At 49.1% G+C, this 13,989-nt stretch overlaps 1 protein-coding gene across 4 annotated transcripts in view; it reads left to right on the top strand.

Moving 5' to 3' along the window:
* Positions 1 to 13,989, top strand: part of LOC139059109 (uncharacterized) — a 961,629-nt gene that overhangs the window by 132,576 nt on the left and 815,064 nt on the right. The window lies entirely within an intron of this gene.

The following is a 13,989-nucleotide window of genomic DNA, read 5'->3' as shown; positions in this document are numbered from 1 at the left end:
TCCCATCGAAATGCGACTTCCATGGCTGGCAAATCAATCCCTCGCCTTGTGTTAGCAGCAGAATGCTATAGCCACAGTGGCAGGTGAACAAATTGAAGAACAATATTTCTGTCTATAATTTTTTTTCTTGCCTGTATGTAAGTAAAGTTTGGAATAAGTTTGTCATTGCAAAAAAGCCCAGTTTGTGTTCTTTTATTGAATAAACCACATATTGTGTATAGTTGAAATGCAGAAATTTGTTCTAAAATCCTCAGGTGATATATGTTCTTGCAAGTAGCATGGTATTTCATTACTTATAAAGATAGTAATCGCAGCGGATATCGTTATATGGGTTTACACACTAATATATGTGATCACAAACTTATTAGAAACTTACTAGAAACATGTAAGGCATGAATGTTTCTGCACACTTGATCAGCTGTGAACGTGCAAGAACTGCTTGTACTGGCTCACTTCACTGCACAGTTTTGATTTACTTTTCTTCAGCGTGTCGTTTTATACTGTTTTCTCCCCACAAGAACAGGCCGTTTGCCTGCTTTTCGCATTGTTGCACGAGTTCTACATAATTGTGCAGGAGGGTACGTTGTCACTGTGCCACTATGGCAACCAATTTACTTAATCTACTAGCTGTACAGTTGATTACCTTGCAGAGCAAGTGTTCATACAGATGCAGTAGGGATACAAAGTCCGCAACATAGTCAACGTTTATTGGTTTCTGTGCAAGAAAAAAAAAATTCTCCAGAGAAGAGGTGCAACTAAACGTGCATGTAATATTTTATTCAAGCCACGGATTTAGTGCTATCGTAGCAAATTCATTACGATAGCCTACACTTTTGCTCTGTCAAATTTAATAAGAGGCAAGATAAGCTTTCAAGATGCATCGGGAAATTCGTGCTTGAATACCGACAAGAAAATGCAACTGAACGGTACCGCGTTCAGCGCAACGTTGAGATTTCGGGTACTTTGCTGTCTTGTCATTTGCCCTTGCCGAGGTTGAAATAATTCAAGCTGCTCCGTAAGCGCGATTTTTGCATGCTACTCAACAAAAGAAAACTATGACGACCTCGTCGTCTGCTGGGGATCGAACACTTCCTAGCACTGACAACTCACAAAGGCGTACGAAGCAAACGTGAAAATGCACTTCATTTGCTGTGTAGCGTGTCAACGAACGCATAGCAATCGGAGAATGCAATCTGCGGTGCAAGTTTTTTGTTCTCCCTTCGCGTACGTACCGAATTCGACGATACACGTCTCCGCGCATTGCACTTGTCGTGCGAGGCGCTTTTTTCCAAAACAAACCGGCGAAATAGCTCCGTTGACAGCTCTCCGCGCAATTTCGACGGAAAATCGCAGCGATCGGTGCGACGGTGCGACTGTGCGACCAACCGGTTGGTCGCAGCCGAAAATCGGGGGGTCGGCACTGCGACTGCGATTTTCATCGCAAACGACGGAAATCGCACTTCCGGTGCGACGAAAATCGCATCATGTGAAACAGGCTTCATGCTTCCGCTTCACCCTGAAACCCCTCAATCTCCAAAAGTAGCGCCAGCCTCCTGCCTCCTCCTCAGCTCCACTCCCGCGCTCGGCGCGGCCTCGACAGTGGCGCCGCCTATGCTGGCCCTGCCGTAGCAGACCACGGCTAACGCGCTACTGGAGGAAATTCGGGGGGAAGTCCGTTCGAGCCCTGCGGAGCAGTTTTTGAGGCGAGATTTTGCATCGTCAAGCGTTAACTGGCCTTAGTAATGTATTTTTGGAAGTGCGCAAAAAATAGAGAGAAGGACCATTACTTGAATAGTAAAACGCCCTCACGTTGAGAGTTCGTATTGCTGAAACACGACGCATGCACACGATGTGCGCAAACACATGCGTTGGATGCGCGCGTTGGAAAGAAAAATATATACAAATGCGCGTCGCGCGCTTCCACGTGACACAGATTGGGATATGGAGGAGCGTAAATGGCTGGGGCGACAGGAGGCTTGGAGGAGGAAACACCGGGGAGAGCGGGGTGGCGGAAAGATCTTAGAATGACGCTACTTTTGGAAAATTGAGGGGTTTCACTTAACCCTCCTCATCCGCTTTCCTCCTCGCGCTCTCTTCGCTATCGCACTCTTTCCTCCACCTCTGTTCCGCGTTCGCTCTTTCATCCTTCACTGTGTTCCTTCGCTCGGTTACGAGGGACAATGGCGACGGGGAGCGCCCCTGTGGCGATGAGAAACGGCGTGCCCGAGGCACAGGCGGTGGTGTCAAGCTCCGGTCGGAGACCAGTGAGCCTGAAGTGGCCAGTGACCAGTGGCCTGAAGCTTCGTTTCCGGAAACTACCACTCTAGTTATGTCGTGTGAGTCGGCAACTGAGAACGGGGGGGGGGGGGGGGGGGGGGCAGCCGCCACAGCGCCGAGGGCGCAAAATTTGTCGCTCGTATCAAGATGATTGTCGGCGTACGCAGAACCATGTGATGTGGCCTGGTGCATCACAGCATTAACACATGGCGGAAAGCGAATGTTGGCGCACGCGCGGCACGTCGAAGTAGAAAGCGATGTCGGAATACGGAGGATAACCAACACCCGTCTGCACATCATAACCACTTGAGGGTGGTTGATATTGGTTGGTGGGGCAAGAGCGGGATTGGTTGGACCTCGCTGACACTAGCACCCCTGCACGTGTAGCTTCCGCGTATAGTTGTCGACGTCCGCGACGTTCACCGATTGCCTGGTACGAGTAGGCAGTGAGAATACGGTGTTCTGTGACGAGCAGATACCCGCGAAACGTAGTGTAGATGAAGGCACTTCTCCTGGTTAGCAGCTATTCACGAACAATTTGGCGTATCGTTGCGGCCTTGTCCGACGACGAATTCACGTCAATTCTTGCCACCGTCGTTACGCTGGCCAGCCGACCAATCTTGGTCGTTATTCGGCGCATCTTCAATGTTTTCAAGGTGCGGCAATGTCGTGTGACGTCAGAGAGTTCAAATTATTCTTGCCAATGACAAAATTACAGATGTCCTCAGCGAACCCCTTGATTAGATGGCCAACGTTCTCTTCTTCCGACATACGTGGGTTAACTTGCATGCTTACACGACCTCGGGATTCCCTCAATACATGCAGTGCAAGTCTCACCCACAAGTTGAGTTTCCCAAATAATCATTTCAAGCAATATCGTTCTAAGTGATATCATAAATGGCTCCTTCCTACCCACATAAGCTGAATAATTTGCCACAGCACTCCCAATCCAATTCTAAATACATGCTCTTTGACCTTTATTGTGAAAGTACTTCGAATAAACTAATAATTCCAATGAATTAATATCGTTTTACCAGGTTTCAATGTATGTAAACTGAATACATACATAATAATATATGATAATAACGCTAATATAAAATGTGCCCCGCAAGTGTACGATTGCTTATGAAGTGGTGTGGGAGACCATTGCGCGTCGCATGCCTTGTGCGAACTAATGACCAGACAGGGTTTTCTTCTAGTAGGTCAGGTTAAGTTAGGGCTTGGTATGACTGAAGGTTGGATGCAAAAAAAAAATATCATTTTTTTTCATGTAAACATAAGCGCAAAGTCAGCTGTGTCGTGCTTTAAAACACGATCATGCAGAAAAATTAGCTGTCCTTTTAAAAGCCTACGCAGCGTTTTTTCTTTGTGTCAAATGTTTATTTACTGAACAGAACATGGGCCGAATTCGCAAAGTTTTCTGTTCATAAGCTCTCTTTGCCAATGGCTAGTAGCGTTCTCTAATAATAAGTCCACCATCGGCATTTGCGGGAATTTACGCTTACGAACAATTCCAGCTTAAAGGGCTTTCTGTGAATACAGGCCCAGATGCTGATGAACCTGTGATAGACCTCCCACCGAGTGGCTAGGATTATATGCGGCTGCTGGGACAAATAAACGGCGCAGGCATTTTGTGGCCCTCATTATATATCTCACGCCTCTGGAGAAAGGTGCACTCGAGCGAATAATCAACCCGTCAACTTTGAGCATAATCACGAGTCAGGGCAGCTTTGATTGGTCTGCCGGCGAGCGACCTGCTTGGCAGGATCCGCCCGGCTGTCACTCATACTTGACGGATCAGTGTAGGGCGCGCCTGTGGCAAGCACCAACCGTGCGTCACGCCCTCAACCTCCACAGGTGGGTCGTTCCACCACCTCCTTGCATTTCGGGTCTTCTTGTACATCACACGCCTATAGATCCGAGAGTAACCTGCCCCAAGTCTGCATCAAGAGTAGCCGACGTTAAGGGGAAAGGGAACGTCGTGCAAACAGTAATTATATTGGGGGCATCAAACCTATATTGGAGCTATCGGCGCTCCACTGTAATAAAGTTCAAATGTGAAGGGTGACCGAATACGGATAAATGCTTCTTAAGGGGGCAAGTTTCTGCTCCTCATTTATAAAAAATAAAGCCCTTGAAAAAAAAGAAAAGGCACAGGAAAAGCTTGATCGTTTGGCTCCATGGTTTAGCGAGGTTTAGCGCCTCTAACCAACTTTGTTGTGTCACTCACCTTCGTCTTTGTCTTTCCAGCGCTGGTATTAATGTAGGCATGGGCCAATACTAGGGCAGCAATATTGTAGCGGTGCCTTTTCTGCCAGTTCTATTCCTTTACGCGCTTTTCGCGCTTCGTTATAGTGGTCAGAGCGACGCTCCGCCCGCGTTATCAGTGAGATCAGCCGGCCATGAACCGTGAATGATGTCGTGGAATCGAGTTCCCCAGTTTTCTGTCCTCATAAGCAATAACCTACGCTATCTGCGATGGTCCTGCAGGGCAGGGCCCAGGATTGACCCTGGTCGCCTGTGATATATGAACGCGAACTTTAAGTTGAACTCGCGAGTATTCTTGAATTCCGATTCCATCGAAATGCGGCCACCATAGTAGGGAATTGAACCATAACAAAAGTGGATGCGACCCGTTGGAGACCATGATCAGCGGAAGCGGATAGCAGATGCTCCTTGCTTACCTTGGTGAAACTGGCTTCGGGGCTGAACTTTGTAAGATGCCATTACTACTCCAGCATTGCAATACCCCTGATGACAATCGTCAAAAGCGGAGGAGAATTTGTTATGAACAATACGTTTGAAAAACAACTTGGCGTTCAACAAATATCAGCGTTTACTGTCAGATGAATTTTTGCTGTCCGAAAGCACGCAGTTGACGCTCACCGAGGCCAATTTTATACACCGCAATCCTGGCGGATACAGTAGAATACGTGCCTTTGTTGTCTTTGTTGTGAAATAAAGCATGAACGAAGGCGCAGTCCTCTGAGGTGCTTTCCTGCATATTGTCCTTCGCATTCCATTCCATTCGCCAATTCCATTAAGTGTTATGCGTCCTTTGAGATAGCTATGAGGAGACATGATACGTCGACGTTTTCTGACGTGATTTCTTGCTTTATTACGCTGAACAGAGGCGCGCTCTCTGACACTATATTTCGTAGGTCAACTAAACCATCCTGAACGACCTGTTCAGGATGGTTAAACCATCCGACCTGTACGCAAAACGTCACAGATCAAACGTCATAATGCTTCGTACAGAGGAAAGCTTAGGAAGCTAGGAAAGCTGCGACGGTGTAGCATCTTTTGCTCGCGGTTTTCAGTTTCGTTTTCGTCATTGTGGATGTCCTTGGCTGAAACGACAGGTCTCATGCCCGCACCCATCCCGTGTCGTAAATAGAACGCCGGTATTACGGTGGACATAGCTAAGAGCTACCCGAATGACGTGCCAGATGGAGTGGCTCTTTCAAAGGCCCAGAAACGGGCTCGTAGTTTCGTTTTTACAGTATCTGAGGGAACTTCAACTGACCTCCTCATCGATGCTGTTTAGGAGGCTGTCGGTGTCGGGATGGCTGTAGTATGCTTGAAACCTCTGGGCGGCACCAATCTCCTGGTGGCTGTTCGGTCGGCTGCGAAGGTATCTTCAAAAAGATATCTCCTCACTGCCGGTAAAGAAGTGCAGAGTCTCGAGCAGAGGGGTCATTGCACTGTGGTCTACGCATTGATTGGGCGTTTACCACGGTGCCTGTGTGACGAAACCCTTCCGTCAGCGAATATCTTAGCAGGTATCTACGAAACGTCCACAGCTACCTCAACTTCTCACATAGAAAGCTGAAAAATGCCGATTAGGTGATGGGTATAGGCACTATGTGTTCAATGCCCCCACGCATTTGTAAACCCGCGGCGTGTCATCTCAACCTGTATATCGGCAGGAAACGTGACAATATCTTGGTAATTCTGCGAATCATTGTTATTTTCGGTATGTTTTGGGCTGACATAAAGTGTGACTCTCTAATCATTTCCTACACCTGCATGCGCCAAACGTCGCCTTTCTTTATCGGCACACACTATCCCTGGAAAAGAAACGCGTGCCTGTATCGCATGCGTTGCCTTGAACATGGGAGAACCCCGTCACAACCCTTTGAAGAAACGCGATGCGTGGAACGATACATATGTCGTTAAAGCCAACGACGAGCACACTAAAAAATGAAAATAAAGAAACGTTGGAGTCTCACAGGCTAACGACCCCAGCTTGCTTGCGCCCTTGCCTCTGGGCCTATACCAGGAACGAAAAGCAGCGACGTCGACCTCTGACTCTTATAGGACTTGACGGCAGGAGGGGGCATGGGCGCGTGTTTGAAAACAAAGAAGGTATAATAAGGAGTTGGCGCGGCTGACTAATGAATGACGCGCAGTGTTCTCCGCCGAGTGCGCGATACGAAAACAGCGCCGGGACACTTGTTTCCAATCTCGAGCTTAGGCGTACACACACCACGCCTGCATGTGCACGTTCGGCCGGTGCGGCGGGCATGCAGAGCCCGCGGGCGGTGCGCCCGAAGAAACAGCGGGGTCCGAGCCGTCACTCAGTTTCTGCGCCAGGTTATTAATGACGAGCGAAGGGAAAATTTCCGCTGCCTGTTCAGCTCGGCTATCATGAATCATGCCGGCAGCGAGGGCAGCGGCAGCAGTTCGCCGCGGCTTCCTTGTTACACGCTGTGTAACGCGCCCTAATTATCTCTCGCCAGCCGTTGCGGCAAGGAGGATGCCTCCACGCCGCTGGCGCGTGGTGGTGTTTTGTTCGTTTTGTATCTTTTGCTCCGCTTCCGACGCGTTGCATGCGACTTTGTGCGTCTGCTTTTAGCCCTTTCTGTTCTTTGCGAGGCAAAACGAACGGAGTATACAGATGCCTGGTGCATGTGGAAGGTTTATTACGAGAGCGCGGCCTCTGTTTTACCCCGGGGAACTCTCGAGAGCGGAAGGGATGAGACGGTTCCAGGTTCCAGTGTATACTTAGTGACCCATCAGAGGAGGTATACATACCGTGCACCACGCCCGAAAAAAAAAAAACACCGCTGCCTTTACACCCGTCCCCACTTTGCCACTTCTCTCCGCGGGGCTGAAACCACGCAGGTTTATATATACACACCAATCCTTCTTCGTTACGGCATATAGTGCACTGAAGTTGATGAACGGCTTGCCCTTGAAAAGCGGGGGCGTTTTTCACGCGCTGCGGTTTGCGCGTAGACATTGCACGTTGGAGGTCACGTGCAAATGTAGCGTCACTTTTCCCTTCTTTTCATCCTTGAAATACATGCACTGACGTTATAATCTTTAATAGTATCAAGTGCCTCGATCTTCCAGTCGAGCAGCAATTTTGCGTGTGTTCGCGAGCTTCTGTCACGCTCGGAAAAACACTGTTATGTAGCACGTATTCAGCAACAGAAAGCTGTATCGGCAGTTTTTCATGCGGTTCTACAATTTTCTCATTGACACTTTTCATCTAAGTATAACATGTTAGCAGTTGATTAATTAAGGCCAATTCTGCAATTAGGCCGAATGCAAGAAATAACCGGAATATCTCCAAGCGCCGGCAAACAACAATATCTTGGTTGTGTCCAGCTACGTGGCATTTGCATATTTTTAAATCTTAGTTCGTGATAGTTGCGACACCTTGTGTACAGGGTGTTTCAGCTAACTTTAGCTAGAGTTTAAAAATATGCCGATGCACTCTAAGAAGACGCAACAAAATGCATGCTGCTCACTTTTCTATCTATAGTCGGATACAACTTTAGAAAAAAGGGGAGGCCCCGCCCAGATGACCGAAGCGGCGAAGTCACCGGCCGTCCGGCGCATGACGTCGGTCCAGAGTGCACGCCCATTGGTGGATGTCGTGTGCATCCGCCTCGGAGGAGTAAACGCCCCCTTTTTTCTAAGGTTGTATCCGACTGTAGTGTGTCACGCAATTTTTTGTATTTTATTTAACTAGAATCTTAGTTAAGATTAATTAACGAAATTCTGAAGGAACGAAGCTAGGAATAAAATTTCAATTAGAAAGTGGCTGAGCGGTTTGCAAAACGTCCGAATAAAGTTTCTAACTTTCTCTCTTTTAGGATTAGTGTTTTTCCGCTTACGGCAGAATCCCGCGAAATACAATTGTATAATTAAGCCAAACTAAAAAAAACTAGGGCGACGCACTACATACAAAAGTGAGCAACATGCATTTGGTCGCATTATCTTAGAGTGCATCGGCATATTTTTAAACTGGCTAAAGTTAGGTGAAACACCCTGTACATCTATCTACAGGCTGTTACATAAAACAACGAATGGAAAAACCTGAGGCCAAGTACGTGGCTGACGCACGTGTTTTGCCTCATTAATCCCCGCTTCAGATGAACATCGACCAACTTGCACTGGCAAGGTAAAGATATACTGGGCATACTAGACTGTATTTGTTGCGACGACGTATTGTGGCGCCATCTAACATATACTCAGGAGTATGACGGCTGTTGCATACGAGATTTTCGGTGCACGCCTTCTCGTCTTCTGTCGCATTTCTTTCGCGGGATTACACGTATGACGTGCATGGTGCTTCAGACAAGTGGCACGAACCAGGCCGAAGACTAACTTTGACTTTCTATAGTAAGTAATATTTGGCTGTGATTAGATACAGACGTTTCACGAACTTATGTACCCGCTTAGCATGAGTTCTTAACACAAGTATAAGAGGAAAAGTAACTGTATTCAAAACGAGCATTGCCATGGACTTACAGGACGCTTACATTGGCATGATAACTTTGTAAGAAAGTAGTAAACAGTTCCCATAGACGAAAAGGTTGAAGACATTCTGCTACCACTTTGTCACTGTCCGCAAGGCCTCCCATACAAAGTGAATCTTTTATTATTATTTGTTTCTTTACAACGACTGTTTCATCTGGGAGGCATAAAACATAAACGAGAGCAATTCCTTGCTGCGTGTGCATACACCCTTGCGGTCCACACTAACTCGTTTATTTGGGCAGCTGCGACGATCGCGCTGCGGCGCAGCGGCCTTTGACGCAGCAAGCACGCATGATGCTGTGGCTCCACTCGAGACGCAGGCAGACCGTCAATTCTCTAGAACGTGCAGCTCTTCTAAAAGTGAGCCCCCTAAAGGAACTGCTAATTCCACAGAGACCATTGCCACTGCGTCTTCTAAATCGCGATCGGCCATATACTGTAGATCAACCAATCTTCCGAACAGTTTCGTGCTAACAGTCGCTGTGTGGAATTCGCCATTGGGGAACGAGATGAAGTCAAGCCCGAAAACGGTAAGGTAATATACTACCTTATATTCACAAGGCAGGGCGAGAGCAAATCGCAATCTATCCTCACAAACGCATTTTTGCCGAGTCTGCTCCATTGTTCGCGCGTTGGCACCTATATATACCGGCAACGTTGTTTTTTTTCTCTCTTCGTCCCCGCCCTATGATGTGTTTTGTCCGTTACGGGCGACAAAGAAAGACAACTACACACTCGTCGTCACTGCGCACACACGCCCGCGCTCTTTCCTCGTTTGTTTTAGCAGCTGCTTTCCCCGATCGCAGCGCCCGCACGCACGCGGCGTGCATCCGCTGTCCGCGCACAACGCGCAAGGGCGTCGACGTCCTCTCCGGCGCTCGGCGCAGCGTCGGCGGTGCGCCGGTTTGTGGGCGCGCTAAGGCCAGCGCCGACCCGTCGTCGGCGGCGGCGGCGTGCCGGGCCCAACCTGGGCGGTGCTCTGGCCGGCGCGCACAAAAGGAGAGACTCCATCTGCTCGATGAGAAGCTCCACCCGCGAGGGCGGTCGGCGCCGAATCCGGCTCCCTGGGGCCTCTCTGCCGCCACCGCTGCTGCCGCTGCTTTTCGTTGTTTCTTGGCCGCCGCCGCCGCTGCTGCTTTTTGCGCTGCGCGCCACTTTTGCGCTTTTTCGCCCCCCCTTTTCTCTTTCGCGTCACCGACGCGGTGCGCTTGATTTTCTTTTTTGTTTGCTTTCTCTCTGCTTTACCCTTGCTCTTATTGTACCGCGCGCGCGAGAAGCTTTCCTTTGCCGCACGCTTTTGCGTGTCGCGCGCGCGGACCGGCCAATTCTGCGCTCCCCGTGTCTTCCGCGTGTTGCAGCGATAGATATGCTTGGTATATAGATAAGAGAGTCCTCCCTGCGCAGCGCCGTTGCTTACACGAAGCATGTGTAGAGGCTCCTTTCCGCTGTACTTGAAGACATTGCTGAAATTAGAGCCGGTCAGCATGACAAAGCGATGGCACGAAGACAGATGTATACACGTTGGAAGCCATACGCCGCGTTTACAGTACTCAAAAGTGCGCCGTGGTACGAAATCTATGCAGTTCGCCAGCAATATATAGCTTACGCTCGTTAATGTTTCTTCTTTGCGGCGGGCCATGGGTATGTTGGGTCATGAAATGACACCGACTGCCCACCACGTCTCGCAACCGCAGACTTTCCGTCGCTCGAGCTGCTTCAGCTGTCCCGATGCAGCGGAATCTGCCGATCACAGCTCGGCGCACACAAAGAACGTGGCACGCAGCTTATCCGCCCGTTCCTCTCCATACAAGAACGTGCGCGCGCTGTTTCATCCGAATGTACACGCGCGCTCGCATACAGACGAAACGAATTAGGGTGGCTGGGCGTCGTACCGTGTGATCAGCGGCGCGGACAGGACGCGGCGAGAGACCGCGCGCCGGAGACGCCTGCCGCCGCCGCCAGCGAGGAGGAGACGATTCGCGCAAAACCCCGAAGCGGCAGATACGCGCGCGCAGCAGCGGGCAGAGCCAGATGGGCACCGCGCAGGCGCACGGATAATAACAGGGGCAAGCCTTCTGGCAGCGAGGGGAAAAGCAGAGCGAGGGGAACGTGTAGCAGAAGCAAGATGAAGAAGAAGCGGTGCAGAGGGCGAGAGCACGGCCCCGTGCTCGCACGCGAGGGCCATCTCATTAAATCGCGGAAAAATGGGGCTGCCTGTAATCCATCATTTCGGGGACGGCCGCGGCGGCGTTCTTCGCCTCGCGGGCCAGCGCATCACGTCGTGTCGACCCCCACCCCACCCCCTCTCAGCTCTCTCTGCACAGCGAAGCCTGCCCCCCCCTACCCGCGCCGGTGTCTCGGCGTTCCTGCAGCTCGCGGCTGCTGCTGCTGCTGCTGATGCAGAGAGCCGCTGCTGGAGGGGACTGCCCACATAGCAGCGGCACTGCAAGCAGCAAGGGCAGGCGGCGTCGTGAAGCGCTTCAGAACGGCGGGCAAGCGATTCCAGCGAGCGAGGAATTGAGGGAGACAGCGCCACCCGTGGCCCTCTGCGCGCATGCCACCAAACCGCAGGCACGCCACGGGGCCCGCCGCCGGAAGCATTCGGCGCGTCGCATTCTTTTAGGGGGCCTCTCGAGTTGCGGTCACTGCAAAGAAACCTCGCGTATAGCCTGTGGGCGGCAGACCAATTCGCGAGGAGCGTGGCTCCTCCCAAAAAAGGCTCTTTGCCACTTCTTTGCCACTTGTGCGGCTCAAGCGATGTGTGCACTTCACTGTGAGGACATATATAACACCCGTTGTCGATATGAAAAATGCTCCATTTCTGTTCCGGCATGTTTCTTACCTCACAGAAGCGTTTCGCTCTCTGTACTGAGGAAAAAAATGCAGAAAAGAAATACGATAGCCCATTAGACAGGTTTGATTTCGCTAAATGTTTACCCCTTCCCCACTGTACGGTGGCAAACCTGATGCGACCTGTTTGACCTCCCTGCCTTTGATTCCTGTTATCTCTCTCTCTCTCTCTCCTTCTCTCTTTCGTGAACATTCACAATAGCTGGCTACCTCGTTTTGTGTGTTCTGTTTCTGGATGTCAACAGCTAAGATGGAGATCGTCGCCTGCGCATGTAAATAGAGCCATGCAGGCTTGTCCTCAAATTTAAACTATATCACAAATGCTACACCACACAGGGTCCAATCAATTCAGACGATGTTAACTTCTTGGGCAGAACTTCTCCTGAAGTATTCTAACGAAGAGTTACGAGGACGCTGATATGCTACGCGCCATATATTGCTTTTTTTCATACCATGTCACCGGTACATCTATAAAATACATTTGTAGCCAAGCAACATATGGCCTTGTCTTCGTAATAGCTGACAACCATTGCATGCGTTTCGTCATGATGCCTCTTCTTCTCAGGAGTGCATGTCGAAAAAAATTGAGTGGTATCAGTCAAAAACGTTTCCAAAATGTTCGGTGCAGCATATAACGTTTCGAGAAGTTCATTTCGTAACGTTGTTGGAAATATCAGTCATGGAGATGGGAAACTGTTGGTCCGGCTGCGATATCACAGCGCAGAAGTACATGCAGTCTGCAAGAATATTTTTGACAGTTTCATGAGCGCACAACTTAATGACGACTGTTTCATTCTGACTTATATATATACTCTATGCGAACACATGACAGACTGTTTCTTCTGCATGGAGTCTGACGAATGCGTGCAGCCCATTTAGCCTATCCAATGAATTTTTTAGCCCCAAAGCAAAACACGTGAGAACGTGTTACCAGCGACTTTTCGTACAAGGAACCGTTTGCAAGATAAAAGTTAATTTCTATGTCTGTATCTCTCTCTAAGAACACATATTGCGCTGGTAGCACATTTGCGAGAGCAAATAACGGCTTGTCCCATGCTGTATTCCAATGTGTGGTATGATCACTTTAATGGGAACGTAAATTCACGTTACTTCGAAGCACAGCGAATCAAAGCACACGTGACCACGCACATGGTACGGTAATAAAGTTTCATTCTAACATGGAGGCACAACACAATGGCATCATTTCACAGTATAAGAAGGCACAGAAAGATTCAAAGTTCCTCATTTGTGTAGTAAGCAAGAAAGATAGATGTGATAGCCAGGCATTCCAGGTTCCACCCTCCAAATGCAGAGGAATTGGAAATCGATTCCTATAGGAACCACTATAACTTTTGTTTTCCTCATTAATTTCTATATGGCTCTACTATTGAGGACCACAATGTATCAACCAGCGCCCGCTAAGATCTAAGAGTATATCAGCTACAAAGACTACCGCCTGGGGCTATGGGCCTCTCCGGCCCTCGTCAATTCAGAGGGATTGCCTACTCCAGTAAATATATGGACTCCACCATGGCGTGTATACGTCGATATGTAAATGCACGCCTGCCCTGAATGCATTCCGAAACAAGCCACATAGTCAGGCTCGTTGCCGGCCACTGAAATGTGGCACACATCCTTGAGAACAGAACATGCACATCTGTCTCATGCCTTAAATGCACTCGCTCACAGCCACTTCGAGATAACTTGCAGGGATGAATGATAGCTGTGCCCTGTGCGAAATGTGGGTGTAAGCGACGGTTTTCTGTGATGATAAACACTACAGTGTTTAGCAGGTCAACTTTCCTCCTTCGAGGATATTGTAATATGTTTGCAGCTTATGAAAGAAAAAAATGTTTTGCCGAGACACTCTGGTCCTGGAGACGGTTCGTAGTGTTATACTTGTCTCAACAAAAAATGCACAAAGTTACATAGCACCGGACATCCTGTCTTAGTTTCAACGTTATGATGTACTTGCAGACGTACAGTCATTAAGTGGTCATACGTAGTTGTTTATTAGAACAAAGAAGCGCCTTATGTAAATCATATGCTGCATTTCGTAATCATGAACAGTATTCAACCCGCAGTGCA

Source organism: Dermacentor albipictus, chromosome 4 (genome assembly GCF_038994185.2).
Source record: "Dermacentor albipictus isolate Rhodes 1998 colony chromosome 4, USDA_Dalb.pri_finalv2, whole genome shotgun sequence".
NCBI lineage: Eukaryota > Metazoa > Arthropoda > Arachnida > Ixodida > Ixodidae > Dermacentor > Dermacentor albipictus.
Note: the sequence above shows the minus strand (reverse complement) of the source record. Positions and strands in the feature narration are given on the sequence as shown.